The following is a 15,564-nucleotide window of genomic DNA, read 5'->3' as shown; positions in this document are numbered from 1 at the left end:
CACATCAGTTGCGGCCTCAACAACATCAGAAGCATCCACTGCAACCACAAGTGCGCTCACAACTGAAACTTCATCCAGCACAGTGACAATTCCTTCCACAACCATCGGTGAGTTAACTGAAACAGGAGCTGTAAATGAATTCCACAAATGTAACATCAATAATATTGATCCATTTAACATGCAATTCCATCTCAAATATTTCATCCATTCTCTTAAATATGCAAGCGGACAGAAACTGTTCTTGGCTGCTTCGAAATAAATTGAAAGTTACGTGAAAAATGATACGTCTGGGAAACGGTATCAAATTTACAGGCAACAGTAAATCATGTTGATACTACAATTAACAAACAGACAAAACAAAATGGTTTACATTCACATTCTTTCCCTCTCTTCTTGATATCATTAGGCAATTTTACACTCTCACTCACTGTACAAATAATCACTAAGAATCCCAATACTGTTGAAGTTGTATCACACAATTATGCTTCAATGACTGCACATCTCATCATCAAATCTGCCTTCTTTTAGAAACAACAGAATCATCCACATTTGCAGAGACAAGCAGTATCGTAATGACTACAACAGAAAGTATGCCATCATCATCAACAGAAATCACTACAGGCAGCACTAGTGCATCCACATTTGAAAGTACAACTGCGAGCACCACAGCTCCAACCACATCACTTGGTGAGTGTGCCCTGATACACTCAAATTCTGTAAGTCCTCTAGTTCTGCTACGAATTGCATCTCAAATAATCCATCATCAATAATTTCAGGAGCTAAGAATTGCGCTCCATATGTACCTTCATCAATCATGTGTTAACGTCACAATTAGTACCTTCCAGTTTAAATTAGAAGCATATCAGAATTCACTGTTACATTCATGACATAGGTATCCTGCGGTTTTCTCAACATATTGGACCAATACGTCCAATTTCTATTATATATTGCATTGTCAATAGTTTTCCTTCACATTCAGTAATCTGTCACCCGTTACCACTCTGTGTATACCTGTAATATTCAAAGACACATTTCAAAATGTTTATCATTTTTATATTCCTGCATCCAAACTCTCACAATGCTGTAGTATTCAATGACCAAATCTACTCTGTCAATGGTTCAACTCATTTTCAAACAATCTCATTTTTCTTGAAGAAACAACGGAACTGTCGACAAGTACAGTGGCAAGCAGTACAGCACCAAGTAGCACATCAGTTGCGGCCTCAACAACATCAGAAGCATCCACTGCAACCACAAGTGCGCTCACAACTGAAACTTCATCCAGCACAGTGACAATTCCTTCCACAACCATCGGTGAGTTAACTTAAACAGGAGCTGTAAATGAATTCCTCAAATGTAACATCAATAATATTGATCCATTTAACATGCAATTCCATCTCAAATATTTCATCCATTCTCTTAAATATGCAAGCGGACAGAAACTGTTCTTGGCTGCTTCGAAATAAATTGAAAGTTACGAGAAAAATGATACGTCTGGGAAACGGTATCAAATTTACAGGCAACAGTAAATCATGTTGATACTACAATTAACAAACAAACAAAACAAAATGGTTTTCATTCACATTCTTTCCCTCTCTTCTTGATATCATTAGGCAATTTTACACTCTCACTCACTGTACAAATAATCACTAAGAATCCCAATACTGTTGAAGCTATATCACAGAATTATGCTTCAATAACTGCACATCTCATCATCAAATCTGCATTCTTTTAGAAACAACAGAATCATCCACAATTGCAGAGACAAGCAGTACCGTAATGACTACAGCAGAAAGTACGCCATCATCATCAACAGAAATCACTACAGGCAGCACTAGTGCATCCACATTTGAAAGTACAACTGCGAGCACCACAGCTCCAACCACATCACTTGGTGAGTGTGCTCTGATACACTCAAATTCTGTAATTCCTCTAGTTATCCTACGAATTGCATCTCAAATAATTCATCATCAATAATTTCAGGAGCTAAGAATTGCGCTCCATATGTACCTTCATCATTAATGTGTTAACGTCACAATTAGTACCTTCCAGTTTAAATTCGAAGATTATCAGAATTCTCTGTTAGATTCATGACATCGGCATCCTGCTGTTTTCTCAACATATTGGACCAATACGTCCAACCTTTCTATTATATATTGCATTGTCGATAGTTTTCCTTCACATTCAGGAAGTAATCTGTCGCCCGTTACCACTCTGTGTATACCTGTAATATTCAAAGACACATTTCAAAATGTTTATCATTTTTATATTCCTGCATCCAAACTCTCACAATGCTGTAGTATTCAATGACCAAATCTGCTCTGTCAATGGTTCAACTCATTTTCAAATAATCTCATTTTTCTTGAAGAAACAACGGAACTGTCGACAAGTACAGTGGCAAGCAGTACAGCACCAAGTAGCACATCAGTTGCGGCCTCAACAACATCAGAAGCATCCACTGCAACCACAAGTGCGCTCACAACTGAAACTTCATCCAGCACAGTGACAACTCCTTCCACAACCATCGGTGAGTTAAATTTTACAGGAGCTGCAAATAAATTCCTCAAATGTAACATCATTATCATTGATGCATTTCAATGCAATTCCATCTCAAATATTTCATACATTTTCTTAAATATGCATGCGTACAGAAACCCTTCTTACCTGCTTCGATATAAATTGAAAGTTACAAAAAAAATGATACGTCTGGGAAACGGTATCAAATTTACAGGCAACAGTAAATCATGTTGATACTACAATTAACAAACAGACAAAACAAAATGGGTTTCATTCACATTATTTCCCTCTCTTCTTGATGTCATCAGGCAATTTTACTTTCTCACTCTCTGTACAAATAATCACTAATAATCCCAATACTGTTGAAGCTGCATCACATAGTTATGCTTCAATAACTGCACATCTCATCATCAAATCTGTATTCTTTTAGGAACAACAGAATCATCCACAATTGCAGAGACAAGCAGTACCGTAATGACTACAGCAGAAAGTACGCCATCATCATCAACAGAAATCACTACAGGCAGCACTAGTGCATCCACATTTGAAAGTACAACTGCGAGCACCACAGCTCCAACCACATCACTTGGTGAGTGTGCCCTGATACACTCAAATTCTGTAATTCCTCTACTTCTCCTACGAATTGCATCTCAAATAATTCATCATCAATAATTTCAGGAGCTTAGAATTGCGCTCCATATGTACCTTCATCAATCATGTGTTAACATCACAATTAGTACCTTCCAGTTTAAATTCGAAGATTATCAGAATTCTCTGTTAGATTCACAACATAGGCATCCTGTTATTTTCTCAACAGATTAGACCAATACATCAAACCTTTCTATTATATATTGCATTGTCGATAGTTTTCCTTCACATTCAGGAAGTAATCGGTCACCCGTTACCACTCTGTGTATACCTGTAATATTCAAAGACACATTTCAAAATGTTTATCATTTTTCTATTCCTGCATCCAAACTCTCACAATGCTGTAGTATTCAATGACCAAATCTACTCTGTCAATGGTTCAACTCATTTTCAAACAATCTCATTTTTCTTGAAGAAACAACGGAACTGTCGACAAGTACAGTGGCAAGCAGTACAGCACCAAGTAGCACATCAGTTGCGGCCTCAACAACATCAGAAGCATCCACTGCAACCACAAGTGCGCTCACAACTGAAACTTCATCCAGCACAGTGACAATTCCTTCCACAACCTTCGGTGAGTTAACTGAAACAGGAGCTGTAAATGAATTCCTCAAATGTAACATCAATAATATTGATCCATTTAACATGCAATTCCATCTCAAATATTTCATCCATTCTCTTAAATATGCAAGCGGACAAAAACTGTTCTTGGCTGCTTCGAAATAAATTGAAAGTTACGAGAAAAATGATACGTCTGGGAAACGGTATCAAATTTACAGGCAACAGTAAATCATGTTGATACTACAATTAACAAACAGACAAAACAAAATTGTTTTCATTCACATTCTTTCCCTCTCTTCTCGATATCCTCAGGCAAATTTATTTTCTCACTCTCTATACAAATAATCACTATGAACCCAAATACTGTTGAAGCTGCATCACAGGATTATGCTTCAATAACTGCACATCTCATCATCAAATCTGCATTCTTTTAGAAACAACAGAATCATCCACAATTGCAGAGACAAGCAGTACCGTAATGACTACAGCAGAAAGTACGCCATCATCATCAACAGAAATCACTACAGGCAGCACTAGTGCATCCACATTTGAAAGTACAACTGCGAGAACCACAGCTCCAACCACATCACTTGGTGAGTGTGCTCTGATACACTCAAATTCTGTAATTCCTCTAGTTATCCTACGAATTGCATCTCAAATAATTCATCATCAATAATTTCAGGAGCTAAGAATTGCGCTCCATATGTACCTTCATCAATCATGTGTTAACGTCACAATTAGTACCTTCCAGTTTAAATTCGAAGCTTATCAGAATTCACTGTTACATTCATGACATAGGTATCCTGCGGTTTTCTCAACATATTGGACCAATACTTCAAACCTTTCTATTATATTTTGCATTGTCGATAGTTTTCCTTCACATTCAGGAAGTAATCTGTCGCCCGTTACCACTCTGTGTATACCTGTAATATTCAAAGACACATTTCGAAATGTTTATAATTTTTATATTCCTGCATCCAAACTCTCACAATGCTGTAGTATTCAATGACCAAATCTACTCTGTCAATGGTTCAACTCATTTTCAAACAATCTCATTTTTCTTGAAGAAACAACGGAACTGTCGACAAGTACAGTGGCAAGCAGTACAGCACCAAGTAGCACATCAGTTGCGGCCTCAACAACATCAGAAGCATCCACTGCAACCACAAGTGCGCTCACAACTGAAACTTCATCCAGCACAGTGACAACTCCTTCCACAACCATCGGTGAGGGTACTTAAAAAAGTGGAGCTGCAAATAAATTCCTCAAATGTAACATCATTATCATTGATGCATTTCAATGCAATTCCATCTCAAATATTTCATACATTTTCTTAAATATGCATGCGTACAGAAACCCTTCTTACCTGCTTCGATATAAATTGAAAGTTACAAAAAAAATGATACGTCTGGGAAACGGTATCAAATTTACAGGCAACAGTAAATCATGTTGATACTACAATTAACAAACAGACAAAACAAAATGGTTTACATTCACATTATTTCCCTCTCTTCTTGATGTCATCAGGCAATTTTACTTTCTCACTCTCTGTACAAATAATCACTAATAATCCCAATACTGTTGAAGCTGCATCACAGAGTTATGCTTCAATAACTGCACATCTCATCATCAAATCTGCATTCTTTTAGGAACAACAGAATCATCCACAATTGCAGAGACAAGCAGTACCGTAATGACTACGGCAGAAAGTACGCCATCATCATCAACAGAAATCACTACAGGCAGCACTAGTGCATCCACATTTGAAAGTACAACTGCGAGCACCACAGCTCCAACCACATCACTTGGTGAGTGTGCCCTGATACACTCAAATTCTGTAATTCCTCTAGTTCTCCTACGAATTGCATCTCAAATAATTTATCATCAATAATTTCAGGAGCTTAGAATTGCGCTCCATATGTACCTTCATCAATCATGTGTTAACATCACAATTACTTCCTTCCAGTTTAAATTCGAAGCTTATCAGAATTCTCTATTACATTCATGACATAGGCATCCTGTTATTTTCTCAACAGATTAGACCAATACATCAAACCTTTCTATTATATATTGCATTGTCGATAGTTTTCCTTCACATTCAGGAAGTAATCTGTCGCCCGTTACCACTCTGTGTATACCTGTAATATTCAAAGACACATTTCGAAATGTTTATAATTTTTATATTCCTGCATCCAAACTCTCACAATGCTGTAGTATTCAATGACCAAATCTACTCTGTCAATGGTTCAACTCATTTTCAAATAATCTCATTTTTCTTGAAGAAACAACGGAACTGTCGACAAGTACAGTGGCAAGCAGTACAGCACCAAGTAGCACATCAGTTGCGGCCTCAACAACATCAGAAGCATCCACTGCAACCACAAGTGCGCTCACAACTGAAACTTCATCCAGCACAGTGACAACTCCTTCCACAACCATCGGTGAGGGTACTTAAAAAAGTGGAGCTGCAAATAAATTCCTCAAATGTAACATCATTATCATTGATGCATTTCAATGCAATTCCATCTCAAATATTTCATACATTTTCTTAAATATGCATGCGTACAGAAACCCTTCTTACCTGCTTCGATATAAATTGAAAGTTACAAAAAAAATGATACGTCTGGGAAACGGTATCAAATTTACAGGCAACAGTAAATCATGTTGATACTACAATTAACAAACAGACAAAACAAAATGGTTTACATTCACATTATTTCCCTCTCTTCTTGATGTCATCAGGCAATTTTACTTTCTCACTCTCTGTACAAATAATCACTAATAATCCCAATACTGTTGAAGCTGCATCACAGAGTTATGCTTCAATAACTGCACATCTCATCATCAAATCTGCATTCTTTTAGGAACAACAGAATCATCCACAATTGCAGAGACAAGCAGTACCGTAATGACTACGGCAGAAAGTACGCCATCATCATCAACAGAAATCACTACAGGCAGCACTAGTGCATCCACATTTGAAAGTACAACTGCGAGCACCACAGCTCCAACCACATCACTTGGTGAGTGTGCCCTGATACACTCAAATTCTGTAATTCCTCTAGTTCTCCTACGAATTGCATCTCAAATAATTTATCATCAATAATTTCAGGAGCTTAGAATTGCGCTCCATATGTACCTTCATCAATCATGTGTTAACATCACAATTACTTCCTTCCAGTTTAAATTCGAAGCTTATCAGAATTCTCTATTACATTCATGACATAGGCATCCTGTTATTTTCTCAACAGATTAGACCAATACATCAAACCTTTCTATTATATATTGCATTGTCGATAGTTTTCCTTCACATTCAGGAAGTAATCTGTCGCCCGTTACCACTCTGTGTATACCTGTAATATTCAAAGACACATTTCGAAATGTTTATAATTTTTATATTCCTGCATCCAAACTCTCACAATGCTGTAGTATTCAATGACCAAATCTACTCTGTCAATGGTTCAACTCATTTTCAAATAATCTCATTTTTCTTGAAGAAACAACGGAACTGTCGACAAGTACAGTGGCAAGCAGTACAGCACCAAGTAGCACATCAGTTGCGGCCTCAACAACATCAGAAGCATCCACTGCAACCACAAGTGCGCTCACAACTGAAACTTCATCCAGCACAGTGACAACTCCTTCCACAACCATCGGTGAGGGTACTTAAAAAAGTGGAGCTGCAAATAAATTCCTCAAATGTAACATCATTATCATTGATGCATTTCAATGCAATTCCATCTCAAATATTTCATACATTTTCTTAAATATGCATGCGTACAGAAACCCTTCTTACCTGCTTCGATATAAATTGAAAGTTACAAAAAAAATGATACGTCTGGGAAACGGTATCAAATTTACAGGCAACAGTAAATCATGTTGATACTACAATTAACAAACAGACAAAACAAAATTGTTTTCATTCACATTCTTTCCCTCTCTTCTCGATATCCTCAGGCAAATTTATTTTCTCACTCTCTGTACAAATAATCACTATGAACCCAAATACTGTTGAAGCTGCATCACAGGATTATGCTTCAATAACTGCACATCTCATCATCAAATCTGCATTCTTTTAGAAACGACAGAATCATCCACAATTGCAGAGACAAGCAGTACCGTAATGACTACAGCAGAAAGTACGACATCATCATCAACAGAAATCACTACAGGCAGCACTAGTGCATCCACATTTGAAAGTACAACTGCGAGAACCACAGCTCCAACCACATCACTTGGTGAGTGTGCTCTGATACACTTAAATTCTGTAATTCCTCTAGTTATCCTACGAATTGCATCTCAAATAATTCATCATCAATAATTTCAGGAGCTAAGAATTGCGCTCCATATGTACCTTCATCAATCATGTGTTAACGTCACAATTAGTACCTTCCAGTTTAAATTCGAAGCTTATCAGAATTCACTGTTACATTCATGACATAGGTATCCTGCGGTTTTCTCAACATATTGGACCAATACTTCAAACCTTTCTATTATATTTTGCATTGTCGATAGTTTTCCTTCACATTCAGGAAGTAATCTGTCGCCCGTTACCACTCTGTGTATACCTGTAATATTCAAAGACACATTTCGAAATGTTTATAATTTTTATATTCCTGCATCCAAACGCTCACAATGCTGTAGTATTCAATGACCAAATCTACTCTGTCAATGGTTCAACTCATTTTCAAATAATCTCATTTTTCTTGAAGAAACAACGGAACTGTCGACAAGTACAGTGGCAAGCAGTACAGCACCAAGTAGCACATCAGTTGCGGCCTCAACAACATCAGAAGCATCCACTGCAACCACAAGTGCGCTCACAACTGAAACTTCATCCAGCACAGTGACAACTCCTTCCACAACCATCGGTGAGGGTACTTAAAAAAGTGGAGCTGCAAATAAATTCCTCAAATGTAACATCATTATCATTGATGCATTTCAATGCAATTCCATCTCAAATATTTCATACATTTTCTTAAATATGCATGCGTACAGAAACCCTTCTTACCTGCTTCGATATAAATTGAAAGTTACAAAAAAAATGATACGTCTGGGAAACGGTATCAAATTTACAGGCAACAGTAAATCATGTTGATACTACAATTAACAAACAGACAAAACAAAATGGTTTACATTCACATTCTTTCCCTCTCTTCTTGATATCATTAGGCAATTTTACACTCTCACTCACTGTACAAATAATCACTAAGAATCCCAATACTGTTGAAGCTATATCACAGAATTATGCTTCAATAACTGCACATCTCATCATCAAATCTGCATTCTTTTAGGAACAACAGAATCATCCACAATTGCAGAGACAAGCAGTACTGTAATGACTACAGCAGAAAGTACGCCATCATCATCAACAGAAATCACTACAGGCAGCACTAGTGCATCCACATTTGAAAGTACAACTGCGAGCACCACAGCTCCAACCACATCACTTGGTGAGTGTGCTCTGATACACTCAAATTCTGTAATTCCTCTAGTTATCCTACGAATTGCATCTCAAATAATTCATCATCAATAATTTCAGGAGCTAAGAATTGCGCTCCATATGTACCTTCATCAATCATGTGTTAACGTCACAATTAGTACCTTCCAGTTTAAATTCGAAGATTATCAGAATTCTCTGTTAGATTCATGACATCGGCATCCTGCTGTTTTCTCAACATATTGGACCAATACGTCCAACCTTTCTATTATATATTGCATTGTCGATAGTTTTCCTTCACATTCAGGAAGTAATCTGTCACCCGTTACCACTCTGTGTACACCTGTAATATTCAAAGACACATTTCAAAATGTTTATCATTTTTATATTCCTGCATCCAAACTCTCACAATGCTGTAGTATTCAATGACCAAATCTGCTCTGTCAATGGTTCAACTCATTTTCAAATAATCTCATTTTTCTTGAAGAAACAACGGAACTGTCGACAAGTACAGTGGCAAGCAGTACAGCACCAAGTAGCACATCAGTTGCGGCCTCAACAACAACAGAAGCATCCACTGCAACCACAAGTGCGCTCACAACTGAAACTTCATCCAGCACAGTGACAACTCCTTCCACAACCATCGGTGAGGGTACTTAAAAAAGTGGAGCTGCACATAAATTCCTCAAATGTAACATCATTATCATTGATGCATTTCAATGCAATTCCATCTCAAATATTTCATACATTTTCTTAAATATGCATGCGTACAGAAACCCTTCTTACCTGCTTCGATATAAATTGAAAGTTACAAAAAAAATGATACGTCTGGGAAACGGTATCAAATTTACAGGCAACAGTAAATCATGTTGATACTACAATTAACAAACAGACAAAACAAAATGGGTTTCATTCACATTATTTCCCTCTCTTCTTGATGTCATCAGGCAATTTTACTTTCTCACTCTCTGTACAAATAATCACTAATAATCCCAATACTGTTGAAGCTGCATCACAGAGTTATGCTTCAATAACTGCACATCTCATCATCAAATCTGCATTCTTTTAGGAACAACAGAATCATCCACAATTGCAGAGACAAGCAGTACCGTAATGACTACAGCAGAAAGTACGCCATCATCATCAACAGAAATCACTACAGGCAGCACTAGTGCATCCACATTTGAAAGTACAACTGCGAGCACCACAGCTCCAACCACATCACTTGGTGAGTGTGCTCTGATACACTCAAATTCAGTAATTCCTCTAGTTATCCTACGAATTGCATCTCAAATAATTCATCATCAATAATTTCAGGAGCTAAGAATTGCGCTCCATATGTACCTTCATCAATCATGTGTTAACGTCACAATTAGTACCTTCCAGTTTAAATTCGAAGATTATCAGAATTCACTGTTACATTCATGACATAGGTATCCTGCGGTTTTCTCAACATATTGGACCAATACTTCAAACCTTTCTATTATATTTTGCATTGTCGATAGTTTTCCTTCACATTCAGGAAGTAATCTGTCGCCCGTTACCACTCTGTGTATACCTGTAATATTCAAAGACACATTTCGAAATGTTTATAATTTTTATATTCCTGCATCCAAACGCTCACAATGCTGTAGTATTCAATGACCAAATCTACTCTGTCAATGGTTCAACTCATTTTCAAATAATCTCATTTTTCTTGAAGAAACAACGGAACTGTCGACAAGTACAGTGGCAAGCAGTACAGCACCAAGTAGCACATCAGTTGCGGCCTCAACAACAACAGAAGCATCCACTGCAACCACAAGTGCGCTCACAACTGAAACTTCATCCAGCACAGTGACAACTCCTTCCACAACCATCGGTGAGGGTACTTAAAAAAGTGGAGCTGCACATAAATTCCTCAAATGTAACATCATTATCATTGATGCATTTCAATGCAATTCCATCTCAAATATTTCATACATTTTCTTAAATATGCATGCGTACAGAAACCCTTCTTACCTGCTTCGATATAAATTGAAAGTTACAAAAAAAATGATACGTCTGGGAAACGGTATCAAATTTACAGGCAACAGTAAATCATGTTGATACTACAATTAACAAACAGACAAAACAAAATGGTTTACATTCACATTCTTTCCCTCTCTTCTTGATATCATTAGGCAATTTTACACTCTCACTCACTGTACAAATAATCACTAAGAATCCCAATACTGTTGAAGCTATATCACAGAATTATGCTTCAATAACTGCACATCTCATCATCAAATCTGCATTCTTTTAGGAACAACAGAATCATCCACAATTGCAGAGACAAGCAGTACTGTAATGACTACAGCAGAAAGTACGCCATCATCATCAACAGAAATCACTACAGGCAGCACTAGTGCATCCACATTTGAAAGTACAACTGCGAGCACCACAGCTCCAACCACATCACTTGGTGAGTGTGCTCTGATACACTCAAATTCTGTAATTCCTCTAGTTATCCTACGAATTGCATCTCAAATAATTCATCATCAATAATTTCAGGAGCTAAGAATTGCGCTCCATATGTACCTTCATCAATCATGTGTTAACGTCACAATTAGTACCTTCCAGTTTAAATTCGAAGATTATCAGAATTCTCTGTTAGATTCATGACATCGGCATCCTGCTGTTTTCTCAACATATTGGACCAATACGTCCAACCTTTCTATTATATATTGCATTGTCGATAGTTTTCCTTCACATTCAGGAAGTAATCTGTCACCCGTTACCACTCTGTGTACACCTGTAATATTCAAAGACACATTTCAAAATGTTTATCATTTTTATATTCCTGCATCCAAACTCTCACAATGCTGTAGTATTCAATGACCAAATCTGCTCTGTCAATGGTTCAACTCATTTTCAAATAATCTCATTTTTCTTGAAGAAACAACGGAACTGTCGACAAGTACAGTGGCAAGCAGTACAGCACCAAGTAGCACATCAGTTGCGGCCTCAACAACAACAGAAGCATCCACTGCAACCACAAGTGCGCTCACAACTGAAACTTCATCCAGCACAGTGACAACTCCTTCCACAACCATCGGTGAGGGTACTTAAAAAAGTGGAGCTGCACATAAATTCCTCAAATGTAACATCATTATCATTGATGCATTTCAATGCAATTCCATCTCAAATATTTCATACATTTTCTTAAATATGCATGCGTACAGAAACCCTTCTTACCTGCTTCGATATAAATTGAAAGTTACAAAAAAAATGATACGTCTGGGAAACGGTATCAAATTTACAGGCAACAGTAAATCATGTTGATACTACAATTAACAAACAGACAAAACAAAATGGGTTTCATTCACATTATTTCCCTCTCTTCTTGATGTCATCAGGCAATTTTACTTTCTCACTCTCTGTACAAATAATCACTAATAATCCCAATACTGTTGAAGCTGCATCACAGAGTTATGCTTCAATAACTGCACATCTCATCATCAAATCTGCATTCTTTTAGGAACAACAGAATCATCCACAATTGCAGAGACAAGCAGTACCGTAATGACTACAGCAGAAAGTACGCCATCATCATCAACAGAAATCACTACAGGCAGCACTAGTGCATCCACATTTGAAAGTACAACTGCGAGCACCACAGCTCCAACCACATCACTTGGTGAGTGTGCTCTGATACACTCAAATTCAGTAATTCCTCTAGTTATCCTACGAATTGCATCTCAAATAATTCATCATCAATAATTTCAGGAGCTAAGAATTGCGCTCCATATGTACCTTCATCAATCATGTGTTAACGTCACAATTAGTACCTTCCAGTTTAAATTCGAAGATTATCAGAATTCACTGTTACATTCATGACATAGGTATCCTGCGGTTTTCTCAACATATTGGACCAATACTTCAAACCTTTCTATTATATTTTGCATTGTCGATAGTTTTCCTTCACATTCAGGAAGTAATCTGTCGCCCGTTACCACTCTGTGTATACCTGTAATATTCAAAGACACATTTCGAAATGTTTATAATTTTTATATTCCTGCATCCAAACGCTCACAATGCTGTAGTATTCAATGACCAAATCTACTCTGTCAATGGTTCAACTCATTTTCAAATAATCTCATTTTTCTTGAAGAAACAACGGAACTGTCGACAAGTACAGTGGCAAGCAGTACAGCACCAAGTAGCACATCAGTTGCGGCCTCAACAACATCAGAAGCATCCACTGCAACCACAAGTGCGCTCACAACTGAAACTTCATCCAGCACAGTGACAACTCCTTCCACAACCATCGGTGAGGGTACTTAAAAAAGTGGAGCTGCAAATAAATTCCTCAAATGTAACATCATTATCATTGATGCATTTCAATGCAATTCCATCTCAAATATTTCATACATTTTCTTAAATATGCATGCGTACAGAAACCCTTCTTACCTGCTTCGATATAAATTGAAAGTTACAAAAAAAATGATACGTCTGGGAAACGGTATCAAATTTACAGGCAACAGTAAATCATGTTGATACTACAATTAACAAACAGACAAAACAAAATGGTTTACATTCACATTCTTTCCCTCTCTTCTTGATATCATTAGGCAATTTTACACTCTCACTCACTGTACAAATAATCACTAAGAATCCCAATACTGTTGAAGCTATATCACAGAATTATGCTTCAATAACTGCACATCTCATCATCAAATCTGCATTCTTTTAGGAACAACAGAATCATCCACAATTGCAGAGACAAGCAGTACCGTAATGACTACAGCAGAAAGTACGCCATCATCATCAACAGAAATCACTACAGGCAGCACTAGTGCATCCACATTTGAAAGTACAACTGCGAGCACCACAGCTCCAACCACATCACTTGGTGAGTGTGCCCTGATACACTCAAATTCTGTAATTCCTCTAGTTCTCCTACGAATTGCATCTCAAATAATTTATCATCAATAATTTCAGGAGCTTAGAATTGCGCTCCATATGTACCTTCATCAATCATGTGTTAACATCACAATTACTTCCTTCCAGTTTAAATTCGAAGCTTATCAGAATTCTCTATTACATTCATGACATAGGCATCCTGTTATTTTCTCAACAGATTAGACCAATACATCAAACCTTTCTATTATATATTGCATTGTCGATAGTTTTCCTTCACATTCAGGAAGTAATCTGTCGCCCGTTACCACTCTGTGTATACCTGTAATATTCAAAGACACATTTCGAAATGTTTATAATTTTTATATTCCTGCATCCAAACTCTCACAATGCTGTAGTATTCAATGACCAAATCTACTCTGTCAATGGTTCAACTCATTTTCAAATAATCTCATTTTTCTTGAAGAAACAACGGAACTGTCGACAAGTACAGTGGCAAGCAGTACAGCACCAAGTAGCACATCAGTTGCGGCCTCAACAACATCAGAAGCATCCACTGCAACCACAAGTGCGCTCACAACTGAAACTTCATCCAGCACAGTGACAACTCCTTCCACAACCATCGGTGAGGGTACTTAAAAAAGTGGAGCTGCAAATAAATTCCTCAAATGTAACATCATTATCATTGATGCATTTCAATGCAATTCCATCTCAAATATTTCATACATTTTCTTAAATATGCATGCGTACAGAAACCCTTCTTACCTGCTTCGATATAAATTGAAAGTTACAAAAAAAATGATACGTCTGGGAAACGGTATCAAATTTACAGGCAACAGTAAATCATGTTGATACTACAATTAACAAACAGACAAAACAAAATGGTTTACATTCACATTATTTCCCTCTCTTCTTGATGTCATCAGGCAATTTTACTTTCTCACTCTCTGTACAAATAATCACTAATAATCCCAATACTGTTGAAGCTGCATCACAGAGTTATGCTTCAATAACTGCACATCTCATCATCAAATCTGCATTCTTTTAGGAACAACAGAATCATCCACAATTGCAGAGACAAGCAGTACCGTAATGACTACGGCAGAAAGTACGCCATCATCATCAACAGAAATCACTACAGGCAGCACTAGTGCATCCACATTTGAAAGTACAACTGCGAGCACCACAGCTCCAACCACATCACTTGGTGAGTGTGCCCTGATACACTCAAATTCTGTAATTCCTCTAGTTCTCCTACGAATTGCATCTCAAATAATTTATCATCAATAATTTCAGGAGCTTAGAATTGCGCTCCATATGTACCTTCATCAATCATGTGTTAACATCACAATTACTTCCTTCCAGTTTAAATTCGAAGCTTATCAGAATTCTCTATTACATTCATGACATAGGCATCCTGTTATTTTCTCAACAGATTAGACCAATACATCAAACCTTTCTATTATATATTGCATTGTCGATAGTTTTCCTTCACATTCAGGAAGTAATCTGTCGCC

Source organism: Hemitrygon akajei, chromosome 16 (genome assembly GCF_048418815.1).
Source record: "Hemitrygon akajei chromosome 16, sHemAka1.3, whole genome shotgun sequence".
Classification (NCBI taxonomy): Eukaryota; Metazoa; Chordata; class Chondrichthyes; order Myliobatiformes; family Dasyatidae; genus Hemitrygon; species Hemitrygon akajei.
The sequence above is the reverse complement of the archived record's forward strand: the minus strand, read 5'-3'. Positions refer to the sequence as shown.